This window comes from Marmota flaviventris, chromosome 2 (genome assembly GCF_047511675.1).
Source record: "Marmota flaviventris isolate mMarFla1 chromosome 2, mMarFla1.hap1, whole genome shotgun sequence".
Lineage (NCBI taxonomy): Eukaryota > Metazoa > Chordata > Mammalia > Rodentia > Sciuridae > Marmota > Marmota flaviventris.
Window position 1 is genome coordinate 151,109,533 of NC_092499.1, and position 17,827 is coordinate 151,127,359.

Here is a 17,827-nt window from a genome sequence, read left to right on the forward strand (position 1 = left end):
TAATAATTCCTATTCATTATTTCTATTAGCTAATGACAGACAAAACCCATATCCTGTAAAAGGGGTAGAAACTGGAAGTGTTTCCTCAAGAGCTATACTATGCCGCCAGGCATTGTCCATCTTTCCTATTAGTTATTTTATTTTTAACTAGGAGTTTTTCCTAATCTAGAGAAAAGCCTACTTGCAACGACCATCCACCCACACTTCCCATCATCTGCAACAACAAAAATTCAAAAGGCCCCAAGACCACAAACACCCTAAAGGAATAAATAAAGGGATTGTGTGTCCGTGCAGCTAGCAGGGCCCCAGCTGGCATAAAGGGCTGCTTGTGCTGCCCCATGCACTGTCAGCTGACTCAGTGGGACACTGTGAGCATCAACTGCTCTTGAACCTGCCGGCTCCTGTCTGCAGCTGGCTCAGCAGTGAACTCGGACCAACTAACATCCAAAGACTCCCTGCCCACAAGTCTGCCTGGGCCCAAATGAACATTGCTTCCTTGTTGATTCTTCAGCTGAACTCACAGCTGCCCAGAAGCTAGTGGACACTTTGTAGGTTTTCCACAAAGAAAAAGAGGGGCAATTCTAACAATTTAACTTGGCTGTATCCTTTCTTCTTCAAACCGGAGGTTTTAGGCCACTGGCAAATTTGATTTTCTGGCATATTTAGGTGAGCTAAATATCTTTTAAAAGATCGTTTTTATTGTGGCAAAACACATATAGCACATATGAAACTTACCATTTTAACCATTTTAAGTGTACAATTCAGAGGCATTTAGTACATTCACATTATTGTACAATCATCACCACTCTCTAGATTCAGAATCAATTTTGAAAAGATTTCTGCAATTTCAACTGTCTTCTATTTGTTATATGTTTTAGGAAAATTATGTGGTTTTAGTATACATAAAGTACATTGATTTATCTAATTTTGAAGATCTTATCATACAATTTGTGGGCCAATGTAGAGAAATATCTGCAATTATCTTCAAACTAAATATATGCAAAAGACTATTTTCAATTCATTAATAGTCTACATTATATTTATATATATACATTGTTTTCTCCTAAATATAGCCTTTTTACTAAGCCTCCGAAAAGTAAGTGCAATACAAACAGAAGTGGAAAGTCATTAATTATCTCTGTTATTCTTCATAAATTCAAAGCAACTGTCCTACTTATAATGTTTTAAGAAAAATTATAAGACAATATATATTTTTTAAATTCTTAACTGGTGAAATTAATAGTCCTTTCATATATCCCCACATATCTTTCTATTTATAAAATTAAACCCACACATACATATTTTAAAGCTGTCTGACTTTATTAGGAGGCTAGTACTTAGAGGCAAAAGACCAAAATATGGGCTCCAAAAATTGTTGTCAGCAAAATTTGGGGTTGTTGTCTTAATAACATAAGAAATGATTAAGGCTGTTTGTGGCCCTGAGAAGCCCAGCCGTGGGCTGATAAGCCTATGATTAAGTTCCCATACTTTTCATTGGTCATAGTTTTTTTGTTATTCTTATCTTTTTATAGCCACCTGCCTGGACCAGTAAAAGCCTCACCCTAATTTTGGATCTCAGACACTTTCTTACATAAACACCACCCACAGGGAGAAATGGTTCTTCAACCAGATAGTTATACATATTTTCTCCTTTTTTAAAAATATTTTATGTTGGCACATGAAGCATTGAAGAGTTTTTTTTTCTTTGTAACTTAAGAGTAAATGTTCCTTCAGCTTTTCTCAAAATTTGTGTAGTATTATTCTCCACTTCTATTACCTACTAAATACCAACTATAGAGGACACTGCATTTAGATGATTGTTTTGGTACAGTGAATTGTTATTTTAAAAAAAAGTTGGGATTAGATAAATTCTAAAGCCTAGATTTCCATAAGAGCAAGTCAAATGGTCAAGTTTGGCAAATGTTCAACACAGTTAAACAAACAAACAAAAAATCATTTATTTGCATCATTGTTACTCAGCTTTCCATTATTATGACAAAATACCTGAGATAATAAACTTAAAAGGAAGAGAGGTTTATTTTGGCTCATGGTTCCACCACCTCCCAATAGCATCATGAACTAGGGACCTAGTCTTCAACACATGGGCCTTTGAGGAGCATTCAACTTAAATGAGGAGCTCCAATTGTGGCTCAGTGGTAGAGCACTTACTTGGCATGTGTGAGGCCCTGGGTTCAATCCTCAGTACCACATATAAATAAATAAACAAACAAAAGATCGGTTTACAAGTAAAAAATATCTTTAAAAACTTAAATGATAGCAATCAGATGTCTGGTAGCTTTCAATTATCTATTACATATTTTCCTTTCTAACACACTCTACTGGGCAAAATTCATTCTGTGAATTATGTCATACACAAACACATGTTTCTGGAAATCATGACTTTACACAACACACAGGTAAAAAGTTGGAAGATGTTGAGCTTTGAATCAAAAAGACTATCTTAAAATATCTAAATCTAAATGAATGTCATGTACAGAGGAGAGTAGCTCTCCTTTCAGTGACCCCTGAGGGCAGAGACATAGAAATGCAGCGTTCAATTTCACACATGAAAGACTTTTCTAGACTTTAGAATCGTTCAACAATGGGACAGGTCTCCGTTTGAGGAGGTTTTTCCTTTTAAGTTTAAGCAAAGACCAAATCACTATAGATGAGTACATTACAAAATCAGTCTCATATCATTTGACTGTTGTTTTAACTCTCTTCTGACCTCACCAGGGAGCCAAGGGTACAGCTTGAATGTCAGGTTTGAAACTGTGAAACAGAAATGGCTTCACAGAGTACTGAGTTCATGCATTGTTGCTTCTGAGAGGCAAGTTATCTCTAAAAGTGGTCAAATCAATCAGTCCTATCTTGCATGCCCTTTGCAGTGTATTTTTACCAATAAAGAGATAAAATCGGTCTCTCTTTCCTTGAATACCAGTGGTCTCATGACTTTCTTTGACTGATACAAAGCAGTGAAAATGACATTGTGGTTTCTGGGTCGAGGCCCTGAGAAGCCCAGCAGCTTCTGTTTCTGCCCTTTTGGAAACCAACTGCTGTGTGAAGTCCGGGATATCTGGTTGGAAGGACCACATGGAAAGAAATAGGGCCTGGATGAGGAGAGGCCACACAAAGGAGAACCAAGTACTTTGGGCTGACAGCCAGTACCAACTGACAGACGGCTGGGACCTTCCAAGCTCGGCCACCCACCTGATCCTCCCACTCCCAGAGCCAAGATGAGCTGTTTCCATCAACACTCACTCACATCCCAGACTTGCAGAATTGTGAACAATAAAAATGAATATCGATTTAAGCTACCACATTCTGGGCTGGTTTACAGCATAATGATGGATAACTGAATCAGAAAGTGAAATCTGGACATGGATGCTACCATAACCCAAACCTAAAACATTTGTCATCTATTATGATATCAAGTGGTAGTAGAGGTCAGAAAGGCTCTAAGGAGGTTGTGAGGACAACCTGGGGTAGCAGTGCAAAAGTTGCTATTGGAAACTCAGAAAAGGGTAGCCTATGTCACATGGTAGTGAACTTTTTGCTGACACTGTCACTTGCAGAATCATACAAGTTAGAAAAGATAGCTAATGAACGTGTTGATCTGGAGGAGGAGATTCCAAACACAGATTGAAAGCCACAGTCAATTTCTCTTGGATGCATTGGTAAATTAAAAGAAGAGAGAGATGAACTAAAGGAGGAACTGTTTCATTTTAGTCGGGATAAGGAAGAAATATAGAGGGTTCAGGGCAGTATCTCTGGCCAGTAAAACATTCTCAATAAGCCTCGGGGTCAAGAAAATCAAGTGTTCGACTTGAAGATCCCTTACTAAAACTTCTATAAGATTTGATGTAACACCACAGAGGCTTTTTCAGTAGACAGTTGGTCTTATAAGAATCTTAAGGGCATTTCTCACAGCAGCCTCGCATGTGGTCCAATGTAAAGTGAAGTCCATCTTAGAACTATGGATGGAATCTTTTTTGCCATGGTCTGGTCTTCAATAAGATTCACAGAGAACTTAGAACATTAAAAAAAAAAAAAAAAAAAACTATACTTGCTTAAACACCATCAGTTCTACTAAAAGGCAGGAACATTTTAAAGTGAAAAGAGATCTCTGGGCCTCTACCTTTTTAGGGTCAAGAGGCAGGGAGAGCTACTTCTAATGAAAAGTAAGGACAACTCAGAGGACAGAGTCAAGAGCCCAAAACATGAACTCAAGAGCATCTTTAAAATAATGGACCTGGCATCACTTCCAGGGAACAGAATTAGACTCTAATTAAAGGAATTTTTTTCTGTTCCTGGAAAATAAGTGCTGAGCTGCACTTCAGAATTATAGTGGATCAATGATCACTATGTGCTTCTCCTTCCTTTCTGTGGTTTGTATAATTTAGGTGTCAGAAGATTTAAATAAAATTGCCTGAGCCCTTTGCCGTGGGTGGTGGAAGACACGTGTCCTTTTTGGTATTTTTTGAGGGTCATGAAGTAGTCCTGTTCCTTTCTTCTCTGATCACCTTCTACTGATGAACGAATTCTGTGGAAGGGTTTTCTTACTATCCCCCATTATACCCTACAGCACATGAACTAGATGGCCTTTCCTCAAAAGCATTGTTCACACAAGGCCATGTATATGAAGCAGACCATCAGAAAGATGAGGTAACAGTAGGGACAGGGTCACCTCAAGTCTCCAATCCTAGGTCTCAACAAGTCTCTTATATCAGCCAGTTCAGGTTCCAGCCTCTAACCAAACTGTTCAGCCTGTTCTTCCCTTCTTTCTTCTCTCAGTCTCTGTCTATTCCTTTAGAGAATTCAGTTCTTGGACTCTGAATATCCAAAAGTCCTGCTAAACTGGGATCTTAAATCCTTCTCTTGTCTCCCAGCAGTTTGTATTAGGGGGAAAAAGGCTAAGAGAGATTTCTTTCTCAACTGAGGAGAGTTATGCTGCCTTACTCAGAAGTCAGAGGTACTTACAGATAATTTGGGCTCCATTTTCCCCTTTCCATTACTTTTGATAGCAATATATTAAAAATAGAAGTTTAGAAAAGAGTTTATACAATAAGAGTTTATACAAGAGGTTTGAGTAGAGACCACTGAGAAAGATAAGGTGCTGAGAATCTAAAGTTTTGCTCTACTTGAGATTTAATACTCTTTTTAACCTTTGTACATTATAAATACAAAGAAAATAATAAAATCTAAAGTTGAAATAAATATCTGCTATTAAAGACCAAAATAGGACAGAATGGAAGAGGAGGCTGAGCTTCTCCAAGGTCGCCACCCACAAGCATCTGACAATTGCTTCATTTTGACCATTGACTTCAGTAGCTCAAAAGCTGAATAAATACCAAAGAGGAGTGAAACTTTCTAAAAAAACATTGGCTTGCATGCTTCTTTTAATTACACAATTTTAATTATAATATTTAAAGCTAGTTACAGCTGTATAATTTAGGCACATTTATAATTTTGACATATTTATGTACACGTAAAATGCTTTGTGCTGTATATCCAAAGCAGTTAAAAAATTGCCAAAATGCTTCTTGATAATTTGAAAAGCTAAGCGCAAATTACAAATGGGAAGATTAATAAATTGAACTACATGCAAACATAAAACTTCTACTGATCAAAAGATACACACAAAAGGGAGAAATCAGTGTCAACTAGGAGAACACATTTGCAACACATATGACATTTAAGGAGCTAGTTAAGAATATGTGTCTATCACATAAGAAAAAGGCAACATAAGATAAAAATCATCATAAGAGAAAAATAGACAATTCAGAAAAGAGAAAATAGTCAAGGCTCAATTCTACAATCAGGAAAATACAAGTTAAAACTATCATGAAATATCATTTCACAATCATCATGCTGGTGAAAAGTGCAGAGTTACCACCATAAGGTGTGGGCAGGCTGCAGAACAATGTGTGGTTGGGTTCATCCTAGTGGGAGTGTAGGGAGAACAATTTGGAACCTTCAATCAAAGTTTAAAATGTGTAGATCTCATGATTCAGCAGTTATACTCCTAGGTCTACAGGGAAGGATCTTTTTAACATGGCAAAATTTTTACTTTAAGTTAAAAAACAAAACAAAACAGTATAATCATCAGTATAATATTTCTGAAATTTGGCAAAAAAAAAGGTTTAATTCATCCATAATCTAACTGGGGTCTTCTGACTGGTTTATTTTCCTCTGTTTTTCACCTGCAATGAGCAAGCATCTCCTTTTGAAGCCTCTCAACCCAAAATTTCACTTTCTTCACACTAAAAATAGAAATCTCCATCCATTTCCATAAAAGAACTGACCTTTGGGCCTCTTGAGTCCTGCTCTTAGGAGAAAGTCTGGGCTTCCTAGTACCTGTCATTGCTGCTAGAGTCCAATCTGCACTCTTGGTTGCATGACCATCAATGAGTGGGGATCCCGATCTTGAGCTTCCTTTTCAGTTTTTTCACCAGTGAGAGCCTTGAGGCTTCTCTATAAGAGGATCTGTTTTTTTCCCATTGGGAATAGCATACTCATCGGTTGCAAACTGAAACACAGAAAATCCAGATAAGGAGGTGAGAACATATAAGTAAGCCAAGTGTTTCAAAATAGGAAGTGATGCCAACTGTGACAAATTGGAATAGGCAGGTCCCACCTAAGAACTTCTAACTAGCTCCACCTATTGATATGAGAGAACAATTTCTGATTTTTTCCCAGAGGTGCCATATTTGTACGTGAAATTTCCCAATTTAAAAAATTCTGTACAACTAAAGAGGTCTGTGACCTAATAAAGCCCTCAGGTCACAAACTTGCAAACTTTGGTCTAAAGCCATATTGGATGAAGGTATGTTTTCTCTATTAGCAAAGCTTCATTCCTGCTCTCAAAAAACATCAGGCCTTTACAGTCATGCTGCCTTTGCCCAGTTCTTTCTCCCTGCCTAGGAATCTGTAGACACAGCAAGATCCCTTGGAGGACTGCTAAGTATCCAAATAACTGAATAAAACTTGTTTATTTCAATTTTACTATTATTTCATCATTGGATAATGACTTTTGTGTTATTAACATTCAGTCAATCTCAATTAACATGTAGAATATGATATTTTCCAAACCGACAATTTTACTAGTTTTTTAAGTAGTATTACTGTGTTATAATATAGTCCTAATTCTTTGAGTGGTCCAACAGATCAGAGCTACTGATTAAAGTTAAGAAGCAGTGTTAAAATAAAAAAGAAAATATGTAACAAAAATATAAGGTTAAATAGAGAAAGGACTCCAATGCAAATTTATAATGTGAATTTATATGTGCTCAGACTAGATATATGCCAGTGTAATTAATAAGCATGTGTCCAAATATAAATAAATAAATGGTTAACTAGGAAGTACAAAGATTAATTTCTGAAAATTGAGGCTTTTTTTCCTTTTGAACTGATAATATATTCCTCCAATAATCCCTGGTTACAAAAATTTGACAAATATTGGCATAATCTGTCAATTTTTTTATATAATTTTCAAGCAGAACACAGTGAGCTCCTGTCTGATAAAGCAATGAAAGTTCTTTTCTTTTTTTCACATAAGGAAGCATTTATTTGAGGTTTAACATGAAATCATACAAATAAAATTTGTATAAACACAAATCCACATTGAGTCATAACACAGATAGCAAAGGACAAAGTAAAAACAAAGAAAACTAATTGGCGGCTATATACAGTTGGACACAGTAGTTGTGTCTTGAACTCTAGAAAGTCTTTTACAAAATAATCATCTTAGATCAACAGAAGATCAATCTTCAATGTCGTCCTGCAAGATGGGTTTCTTTAGCATCTCCTGTTTTCTCCAATGTCCTCCTCTAGTATGGCTGGTAATTATTTTGGTGATTGCCACCCCCTCGAGAAGCCTTGCCATAAGTGCTCTGTTGACCTCGGCCACGACCCCTGGTACCACCTCGCCCACCAGCTGCAGCACCTCTTCCTCCTTTTTGTTGTTACTGTTGCTGCCTATATACCTCTTTGGGCTGTGCAACTTTGATTTCACACTTCCCAGAACCAATTTGATGATATCTGCTTTCTAACAATTTCTTTACTGGCTCTTCATCTGTATATGTGATAAAACAAAATCCTCTTCTTTCATTTGTTTTTGTATCCATGGGAAGTTCAATATTTTCAATCTCTCCAAAGGCTCCAAAATATTCTTCAATTTGTTCTTCAGAAGTATCTGGGCTCAATCCACCCACAAAAACCTTTTTAGGGGGTTCTTTCCCTTTCAAAGCTTTGGCGCTTTTGGGGTCTATCAATTTGCCATCCAGTTTGTGTTCTTTCAGTTCCAAAACCTTATCAACACTAGCAGCATCTTTAAAAAGCACAAATACAAATCCTCTTGATCTTCCAGTGACGGGATCTGTTTTAATCGTACAGTCTACAACCGTCATCCTGCTGATTCTTGCTCGCGTTGATCATGGATCCCTCTGCGAATTCTTCTATGTTGCTGTACTCGTTCATGTCCTCCATAGTGGCGGAGCTGTCGGCAGTGGGGTGCTGGCGCGCAGTCCTGGTCACGGCAGCAGCGGCAGCGGAGCGTTGTATGGAGCTGGATTTAAAATGCCGGCGGAAGAGCAGCAATGAAAGTTTTACAAAACCCAAAAATGCCTTCCAGCACAAACCCGATGAATTCTGTCTCTAAAGGAGAAGAAGCAGAACTAAAAATCATCACAATGGTCTTCTTAAACAGGTTCACTGATTTTCCAAGAAAAAAGCCCAGTATTGGGCTAGGGATGCAGCTCAGAAGTATAAATATTTGCCTAGCACATGCAAGGCCCAGAGTTCTATCACCCAACAATGCAAGAAAACATAAACAAACGAAACCCCTCAATGTTAATGACAATTATTATGTTCAGAGAGAAAACAAAACTAACACAGGAAAATCCATTATCAAATGACTCTGTCACTGGACATAACATTTCTCTTGGGAGAGGAACATCATGTAATATCAATACTATAGACCACAGAGGAGCAGCTGTGTGTGCATTCCAGCATATATTGCACAATACAATTGAACCAAAGTACTAATGTAAAAGGTCTGAGCTTTCTCCTGGGTGGGTAGGGGTCAGCGTTTGAGGTTTGAACCTTTTCTTCTCTGGTAGGACATTCTCTATGTAATTGATACTTGTGAATCATGACATTAACTGAAAAAATGAAATACCTTGGAGGTAAGTAATTAAGGGCTACCTGGTACAGGTGCAGGGGGGCCGCTGCTAGGATACACAGAACACAAATTTATATCCTTGCTGCATGCTCATTTCTGTCTAGCTGTAACATATAGTGAAAAAGTGGACACAGTGTGGCTATGTGCTGTGCATGAGTTAAAGAAATAAGCAAGAAGTGTATCACCCTTGCTCTTCCACAGTGAAGTATAAAGACTATCTAGTGGAAGGATGTTCTCAGGAGAAATGTAAATGAATTTTATCATTACCATCATCATCATTGTCACTTAGGCCTCTCCATTGTGACATTTGAGTGCCTTCAAGATATGGCAGCTGGCTTCCTAAGAGTGATGCACGAAATGAAGCAAGAAGTAAAGCACAGCGCCTCTTTTGATATAGTCTGCAAAGTTGTACATCATCACTTTTGCTTCATTCTATTCATTTTCTTTATTCTATTAGAAGTGTTGAAGTATTAACCAAAATAATAAAATAACTCGATACAGAAGTCAAAGGAAATAGCATTTATTTGGGAAACAAGGAATTACAAATCCAGTACTCTGAATCTGGGAAGCCTTGAATTGTGTTCTGCATGGTAAATGCAAGGAGAGATTTTTGTGTGTGTGTCTGTGTGCTCGCACACATGCACATTATAATCATACAAAATAATGGGATTCACTGTGATATACTTGTACATGTACATAATATAATATATACACACACAATGGAGTTTTATTCAGTCATAAAGAGGAATATATATGAAAGAGTAATATGAAATCTCAGCATAGTTTTGATTCGTATTTACCTGATGTTAAACATTTTTTTCATATATTTGTTTGCCATTTGTATTTCCTCTTTTGAGAAATGCCTGCTTAATTAATTTGCCTATTTATTGAGTGGGTTATTTTATGGGATTTTTACTGTTGGTGGTGGTTTTGTTTTTTTTTTTTTTTTTTTTTTAATTTTTTATTGTGGGTTGTTCAAAACATTACAAATTTCTTGACATATCATATTCCACACTTTGTTTCAAGTGGGTTATGAACTCCCACCTTCACCCCATACACAGATTGCAGAATCACATCAGTTACACATCCATTGATTTACAAATTGCCATACTAGTGTCTGTTGTGCTCCACTGCCTTTCCCATCCTCCACCCTCCCCCCTCCCCACCTCTCCCCTCCCCTCCCCTCCTCTCTCTCTACCTCCTCCACTGTATAACCCTGAGGGTCTCCTTCCATTACCATGCAATTTCCCTTCTCTCTCCCTTTCCCTCCCACCTCTCATCCCTGTTAAATGTTAATCTTCTTCTCCTGTTCTTCGTCCCTACACTGTTCTTAGTTACTCTCCTTATATCAAAGAAGACATTTGGCATTTGTTTTTTAGGGATTGGCTAGCTTCACTTAGCATAATCTGCTCTAATGCCATCCATTTCCCTGTAAATTCTATGATTTTGTCATTTTTTAATGCAGAGTAATACTCCATTGTGTATAAATGCCACATTTTTTTAATCCATTCGTCTATTGAAGGGCATCTAGGTTGGTTCCACAATCTTGCTATTGTGAACTGTGCTGCTATGAACATCGATGTAGCAGTGTCCCTGTAGCATGCTCTTTTTAGGTCTTTAGGGAATAGACCAAGAAGGGGAATAGCTGGGTCAAATGGTGGCTCCATTCCCAGCTTTCCAAGAAATCTCCATACTGCTTTCCAAATTGGCTGCACCAATCTGCAGTCCCACCAGCAATGTACAAGTGTACCCTTTTCCCCACATCCTCGCCAGCACTTGTTGTTGTTTGACTTCCTAATGGCTGACAATCTTACTGGAGTGAGATGGTATCTTAGGGTGGTTTTGATTTGCATTTCTCTGACAGCTAGAGATGTTGAGCATTTTTTCATGTACTTGTTGATTGACTGTATGTCCTCCTCTGAGAAGTGTCTGTTCAGGTCCTTGGCCCATTTGTTGATTGGGTTGTTTGTTTTCTTATTGTCTAATTTTTTGAGTTCTTTGTATACTCTGGATATTAGGGCTCTATCTGAAGTGTGAGGAGTAAAGATTTGTTCCCAGGGTGTAGGCTCCCTATTTACCTCTCTTATTGTTTCTTTTGCTGAGAAAAAACTTTTTAGTTTGAGTAAGTCCCATTTGTTGATTCTAGTTATTAACTTTTGTGCTATGGGTGTCCTATTGAGGAATTTGGAGCCCGACCCCACAGTATGTAGATCGTAGCCAACTTTTTCTTCTATCAGACGGCGCGTCTCTGATTTGATATCAAGCTCCTTGATCCATTTTGAATTCACTTTTGTGCATGGCGAGAGAAAGGGATTCAGTTTCATTTTGTTGCATATGGATTTCCAGTTTTCCCAGCACCATTTGTTGAAGATGCTATCCTTCCTCCATTGCATGCTTTTAGCCCCTTTATCAAATATAAGATAGTTGTAGTTTTGTGGATTGGTTTCTGTGTCCTCTATTCTGTACCATTGGTCCACCCGCCTGTTTTGGTACCAGTACCATGCTGTTTTTGTTACTATTGCTCTGTAGTATAGTTTGAAGTCTGGTATCGCTATACCGCCTGATTCACACTTCCTGCTTAGCATTGTTTTTGCTATTCTGGGTCTTTTATTTTTCCATATGAATTTCATGATTGCTTTCTCTATTTCTACAAGAAATGCCGATGGGATTTTGATTGGCATTGCATTAAACCTATAGAGAACTTTTGGTAATATCGCCATTTTGATGATGTTAGTTCTGCCTATCCATGAACAGGGTATATTTTTCCATCTTCTAAGATCTTCTTCTATTTCTCTCTTTAGGGTTCTGTAGTTTTCATTGTATAAGTCTTTCACCTCTTTTGTTAGGTTGATTCCCAAGTATTTTATTTTTTTTGAAGATATTTTGAATGGAGTGGTTGTCCTCATTTCCAATTCAGAGGATTTGTCGCTGATATACAGGAATGCCTTTGATTTATGTGTGTTGATTTTATATCCTGCCACTTTGCTGAATTCATTTATTAGCTCTAATAGTTTCTTTGTAGAGCCTTTTGGGTCTGCTAGGTATAGAATCATATCATCTGCAAATAGTGATAATTTAAGTTCTTCTTTTCCTATTTTTATGCCTTTAATTTCTTTCGTCTGTCTAATTGCTCTGGCCAGTGTTTCGAGAACTATGTTGAACAGAAGTGGAGAGAGAGGGCATCCCTGTCTAGTTCCAGATTTTAGAGGGAATGCCTTCAGTTTTTCTCCATTCAGAATGATGCTAGCCTGAGGCTTAGCATAGATTGCTTTTACAATATTGAGGTATGTTCCTGTTATCCCTAGTTTTTCTAGAGTTTTGAACATAAAGGGATGCTGTACTTTGTCAAATGCTTTTTCCGCATCTATCGAGATGATCATATGGTTCTTATTTTTAAGTCTATTGATGTGGTGAATAACATTTATTGATTTCCGTATATTGAACCAGCCTTGCATCCCAGGGATGAATCCTACTTGATCATGGTGTACAATTTTTTTGATATGTTTTTGTATCCGATTCGCCAGAATTTTATTGAGGATTTTTGCATCTAGGTTCATTAGAGATATTGGTCTGTAGTTTTCTTTCTTTGAAGTGTCTTTGTCTGGTTTAGGTATCAGGGTGATGTTGGCCTCATAGAATGAATTTGGAAGTTCTCCCTCCTTTTCTATTTCCTGAAGTAGCTTGAAAAGTATTGGTATTAGTTCTTCTTTAAAGGTTTTGTAAAATTCTGCTGTATACCCATCTGGACCTGGGCTTTTCTTAGTTGGTAGTCTTTTTATGGTTTCTTCTATTTCCTCAATTGATATTGGTCTGTTTAGGTTGTCTATATCCTCCTGACTCAATCTGGGCAGATCATATGACTTAAGAAATTTATCTATGCCTTCACTATCTTCTAATTTATTGGAGTATAAGGATTCAAAATAGTTTTTGATTATCTTCTGTATTTCTGAAGTGTCTGTTGTGATATTGCCTTTTTCATCCCGTATGCTAGTAATTTGAGTTCTCTCTCTTCTTCTCTTCGCTAGCATCGCTAAGGGTCTGTCGATTTTGTTTATTTTTTCAAAGAACCAACTTTTAGTTTTGTCAATTTTTTCAATTGTTTCTTTTGTTTCGATTTCATTAATTTCAGCTCTGATTTTAATTATTTCTTGCCTTCTACTTCTTTTGCTGTTGTTTTGCTCTTCATTTTCCAGGATTTTGAGATGAAGTATGAGATCGTTTATTTGTTGGTTTTTTCTTTTTTTAAGGAATGAACTCCAAGCAATGAATTTTCCTCTTAGAACTGCTTTCAATGTGTCCCATAGATTCCGATATGTTGTGTCTGTGTTTTCATTTATCTCTAAGAATTTTTTGATTTCCTTCTTGATGTCTTCTATAACCCATTGATCGTTCAGTAACCTATTGTTCATTCTCCAAGTGATGTATGCTTTTTCCTTCCTTCTTTTATCGTTGATTTTCAGTTTCATTCCATTATGATCAGATAAGATGCATGGTATTATCTCTACTCCTTTATATTGTCTAAGAGTTGCCCTGTGACATAATATATGATCTATTTTTGAGAAGGATCCATGTGCTGCTGAGAAAAAAGTGTAACTGCTTGATGTTGGGTGGTATATTCTATATATGTCAATTAGGTCTAGGTTATTAATAGTGTTATTGAGTTCTATAGTTTCCTTATTCAACTTTTGTTTGGAAGATCTGTCCAGTGGCGAGAGAGGTGTGTTGAAGTCTCCCATGATTATGGTATGGTGGTCTATTAGACTCTTGAACTTGAGAAGAGTTTGTTTGACGAATATAGCTGCACCATTATTTGGGGCATAAATATTTATGATTGTTATGTCTTGTTGGTGTATGGTTCCCTTAAGCAGTATGTAGTGTCCCTCTTTATCTCTTTTGATTAACTTTGGCTTGAAATCTATTTTATTTGATATGAGTATGGACACTCCTGCTTGTTTCCGAAGTCCATATGAGTGATATGATTTTTCCCAACCTTTCACCTTCAGCCTATGTATGTCCTTTCCTATCAAATGCGTCTCCTGTAGGCAGCATATTGTTGGGTCTTGTTTTGTGATCCATTCTACTAGCCTGTGTCTCTTAATTGGTGAGTTTAAGCCATTAACATTTAGGGTTATTATTGAGATATGGGTTGTTCTTCCAGCCATATTTGTTTATTTCTGTTACTAAACATGGTTTGTTTTCCTCTTTGATTATCCCCCCCCCCTTTACTGTCCTACCTCCCACTGTTGGTTTTCATTGTTATTTTCCATTTCCTCTTCCTGTAATGCTTTGGCGAGGATGTTTTGAAGAGATGGTTTTCTAGCTGCGAATTCTTTAAACTTTTGTTTATCGTGGAAGGTTTTAATTTCATCCTCCATCCTGAAGCTTAATTTCGCTGGATACACAATTCTTGGTTGGAACCCATTTTCTTTCAGTGTTTGAAATATGTTATTCCAGGATATTCTAGCTTTCAGAGTCTGTGTTGACAGATCAGCTGTTATCCTGATTGGCTTACCCCTAAATGTAATTTGCTTCCTTTCTCTTGTAGCTTTTAAAATTCTCTCCTTATTCTGTATGTTGGGCATCTTCATTATAATGTGTCTAGGTGTGGATCTCTTATGATTTTGCACATTCGGCGTCCTGTAGGCTTCTAGGATTTGGGATTCTGTCTCATTCTTCAAGTCTGGGAAGTTTTCTTGTATTATTTCATTGAATAGACTTCTCATTCCTTTGGTTTGGAGCTCTGTACCTTCCTGTATCCCAATGACTCTTAAATTTGGTCTCTTAATGTTATCCCATATTTCTTGGATGTTCTGCTCATGGTTTCTTAACAGTCTTGCTGAGCTGTCTATGTTCTTTTCAAGTTGAAATACTTTGTCTTCATTGTCTGATGTTCTATCTTCTAAGTGTTCTACTCTGCTGGTAGTATTCTCCATTGAGTTTTTAAGTTGGTTTATTGCTTCCTGCATTTCTAGGATTTCTGTTTGTTTGTTTTTTATAACCTCTATCTCCCTGTATAGTTGATCCTTTGCTTCCTGGATTTGTTTGCGTAATTCGTTGTCGAAGTGATCTTTCATTGTCTGATTTTGCTGTTTAATGTCTTCCTTGATACTCCAGATCATCTGAAGCATGTATATCCTGAATTCTTTATCTGACATTCCATCTGCTGCAGCTGTTACCTCTTCTAAAGTTGCGTTGACCTGCATTGCTTGTGGTCCTTTCTTTCCTTGTCTTTTCATACTGCTTGCGTATCTTTCCTGCAGGTGCGGGCGGCGGCTCTGCTCTCTTCTTATTCCAATTGGGGTGTCGTGGCTACCACGCCGGCAGGTCACTGGGCCTGTTCTGGGAGCTGGCGGCGGCTCTGTTCTGCCCCTACTCCAATTGGGGTGACGAGTGTACCACGCCGGCAGGCCACTGGGCCTGATCCGCCGGTCGGTTGCAGGTTTGCCTACCCTGCAGGCGCGGGCGGCGGCTCTACTCTGCCCCTACTGCAAATGGGGTGACGTGTCTGTCGTACCGGCAGGCCACTGGGCCTGTCCCGCTGGTCGGTCGCAGATCTGCCCACCTTTCGGGCACGGGTGGAGGCTCTGCTCTGCCCCTACTCCAATTGGGGTGTCGTGACTACCCCGCCTGCAGGACACTGGGCCTGTTCCTGGCACGGGCGGCGACTCTGCTCTGCCACTACTCCAATTAGGGTGGTGTTTGTACCACGCCGGCAGGCTCCTGGGCCTGATCCGCAGGTCTGTTGTAGGTCTGCCTACCTTGGAGGCGCGGGCGGCGGATCTGCCCTGCCCCTCCTACCACGCCTGCGGACCCCTGGGCCTGATCTACAGGTTGATCACTGGTCTGCTCACCCTGCGGGCACGGGTGGCGGTTCTGCTCCGCCCCCGATTGGGGTCACGTGACCACCACACCGGCAGGGCCTGATCCGGGCGTGGGAGAAGGATCTGCTCTGCCCCTACTCCAGTTGGGGTGACGTGTGTACCACACTGGCAGGCCACTGGGCCTGACCCGCCAGGCTGTCACAGGTCTGTTTACCTTGCACGCTCATTCGTCACAGCGCGAACCGCGGCTCTGCCCTGCCCCTCCTACCACGCCCATGTACCACCGGGTCGCGGGTCTGCCCACCTTGCGGTTGCGGGTGGCGGCTCCGCTCCGCCCCCTCTCCAATTGGGGTCACGCGGTCACCACGCTGGCAAGCCGCTGGGCCTGCTCCGGGCGCTGGCGGCGGCCCGGCTCCTTCCCTCTGGCTCGACGACAAATTGAGGAGACTCGGGTGACTGTGCCTCACCCCCCCTACCAGGAGACCAACTGCTTATGTCAGCACTGGTATTGATGAAGTTCCCTCCTCCGCCGCTTTCTGCAGACATCAGATCTCTGCCATGTTGGTATCCTATGCGAATGGCAGCATTTCGTTCCCCTTGCCGGGCAACCAAAGCACCGGGTGAGTCCTGACCGGCCCTCAGCAGGACCCGGACCGAGAAGCAGTTTCCGCGGGCTCCTAGCCCCGGGCCAGGGAAGTTCCGGGAGCCGGAACTCGGCCACTCCGTGCTCGGTGTAAGCTCCTATAAATGTAAGCTCCAAGAAGCAGTCCCCGCGGGCTCAGTTCTGGGAGCCGTAATTCGGCTGCTTAGTGCTTGTTGTATGCTCTGGTAGGCGCAGGGTCCAAGAAGCAGCCTCCGCGGGCTCAGCAGCCGCTCCACGCTGGGTATTCACTCCGATAAAATCAGGTTCTAAGAAGCACCCAGGCGCTGAGCCCTAGCAATCTGTCTGCAAGCCGCAGGCGAATTGCAGCCTGAAATTACCTGTTCTATGGCTGAATGAGCTGCGGTCAGTCGAAAACAGCGGTGGTGACGTCAGTTTACCAACATGGTGGCTGCTGGCCTCCTCTGTGGTCTGACCGGTGTGGAGAACCGAGATGGACCGCTTCCTTCCCCCGTCTCGAACCCAGAATTCAGCCCTGAGTACGGTGCTTGCGCGGCTGGCAGAAACTGCAGCGCTGTAACCCTGCGTCTCTATCCCAGCGCACGCTGCAGATTCTAGCCTCGGGCCGATTTGCTGAATAAGCAGTGCGACAAACCTCTCGCGTTTGAGTCCCCGTAGCTGATCCTCGTGCGATGGAAATCCTTCCTCCAGGTTCCGGAGCACCCCACTATTGCTGGAAATTCCTAACAAGATATCCTTTAGCCGTCCTGACTTGTCATACTCCCACACAGTGAAGCAGCACACGGGGGCAATGCACTCCCCTCGCCGCCATCTTTAAACTCCGGTTTTGTTTGTTTTGTTTTAAGTGTTTGAGATTTTAAATTAATCTTCTGTTAGAAGAGTAGTTGGCAAAGATTTTCTCCCATTTGGTAGTTCTTTCTTCACATTTTTAATCATTTCCTTTGCTGTGTAGAAGCTTTTTAATTTGATGCTGTCCCATTTATTAACTCTTAGTATTATTTCTGAGCTTTAGGGGTTCTGTTGAGAAAGTTGTTGCCTGTATCTGCCTTGGAGTATACACTCTACATTTTCTTCAAGGAGTGGCTTCATTCCTAAATCTTTGATCCATTTTGAGTTTTATTTTGGTCCTAGGGATTGAACCCAGGGGCACTCTACCACTGTGCTACATCCCCAGATCTTTTAATTAATTTATTGATTTTGAGA

At 40.0% G+C, this 17,827-nt stretch overlaps 1 pseudogene; it reads right to left on the reverse strand.

The window, feature by feature from the left end:
- Window positions 1-7,544: 7,544 nt before the first annotated feature.
- Window positions 7,545-17,827, reverse strand: part of LOC114107847 (heterogeneous nuclear ribonucleoprotein D-like pseudogene) — a 29,989-nt pseudogene continuing 19,706 nt past the window's right edge.